Source organism: Myotis brandtii, unplaced genomic scaffold (genome assembly GCF_000412655.1).
Source record: "Myotis brandtii unplaced genomic scaffold, ASM41265v1 scaffold743, whole genome shotgun sequence".
Taxonomy (NCBI): Eukaryota; Metazoa; Chordata; class Mammalia; order Chiroptera; family Vespertilionidae; genus Myotis; species Myotis brandtii.
Window position 1 is genome coordinate 1,788,783 of NW_005370960.1, and position 1,381 is coordinate 1,790,163.

A 1,381-nucleotide genomic window follows, 5' to 3' on the forward strand; every position below is an offset into this window, starting at 1 on the left:
GGTATACGGCCCTTTCTGTCACCACCCCGTCATCCATGTGCGTCCTCCATGTGCGGGGTTTCCCCACACCCACCGTGACATCCTGCCAACCCCTCCCTGCAGGAGCCAGACCAGGCTCAGGGGCATCAGCCTTGGCCCCTGACCCCCACTTGCATCCTGGGACAGCAGCTCCCGCCCTCCTCCTGGGCCTGCCCCTCCCCCAGCCCTCTAGGGCACTCGGAAGTTCTCACCCTTTAAAATTGCTTATGGTGGTGAAACAACAGACTTCACCATCTTAACCATTCTTTATTTTATTTTTAATTTAAATCAGAGAGGAAGGGTGAGGGGGAGAGAGAAACATTAATGCTGAGAAAAAATCATTGAGTGGCTGCCCCCTACACGCCCCACATGGGATGGAGCCCACAAGTCGGGCATGTGCCCTGACAGGGAATTGAACTGCGACCTCCTGGTTCACAGGTCAACGCACAACTGCTGAGCCCCGCCGGCCGGGCCCGTCTTAACCACAGCAGCCGCCGAACTGCAACAACTGTGTGAGGCACATGCGAGGCTTTGCCGGCTGAGGCGTCTCTGGGTGTTCTTCCCGGATCGTCATGCTGCCTGCACGCCTGGCCTTGGCCACTTGGTCTGCAGCCCCCAGAGATCACAGATGCAGCAGAGCCGGCCTGGGCAGACTGAGCCGCCCCCAGCGCAGTCAGGTTGTATTAGTCGGGAGGGCTGCCTGATGAAGTGCCCGGACAGGTAGCTGACACAACAGAAATCCTTTCTCGCTTGGAGGCTGCAGGCTCCGTGTTCCCCGAGGCCTCTCCCCAGGGCTCGCAGACACTGCCTTTGCACTGTGTCCTCACATGGCCCTTCTGAGCCTGGGGATCCCCAGTGCCTCCCAGGTATGTCCTAATAATCCCCTTACAAGGCCATGGGTGAGACTGGATTAGGCCCACCCACAGCATCCCGCTGACTTAATTACCTCCTTCAGAGCCCCGTCCACTTCTGAGGTGCTAGGGGTTAGGGCTTCAGCACGTGCATTTGGGACACATTTAATGAATAACCCTGCTCCAATAGCTACACCGTGGCCAAGGCCGCAGGTACACAGGAACACGCTCAGGCGGGACGTGCTGCGGGCTCAGAGGCTGTCTTCCCAGGAGTCAGGCGGGGCCGGTCATTTCTTGGGATCTGTGGGGTTGCGGCAAACCAAGTCCGAGGAGGCAGTCCCGGACTGCACACCGTGCCAGAAGCAAGCGAGTGCAGCTGTGCTGTCACTAAATAAAGTCAACGTTAAGGCAATAATAGGGATAAAGATGGATGCCACGATAACGGGTGTACTCACCAAAAATACACAACTGAAGGTTTTGTATAAGCCTAACCACATAATTTCAAAATATAT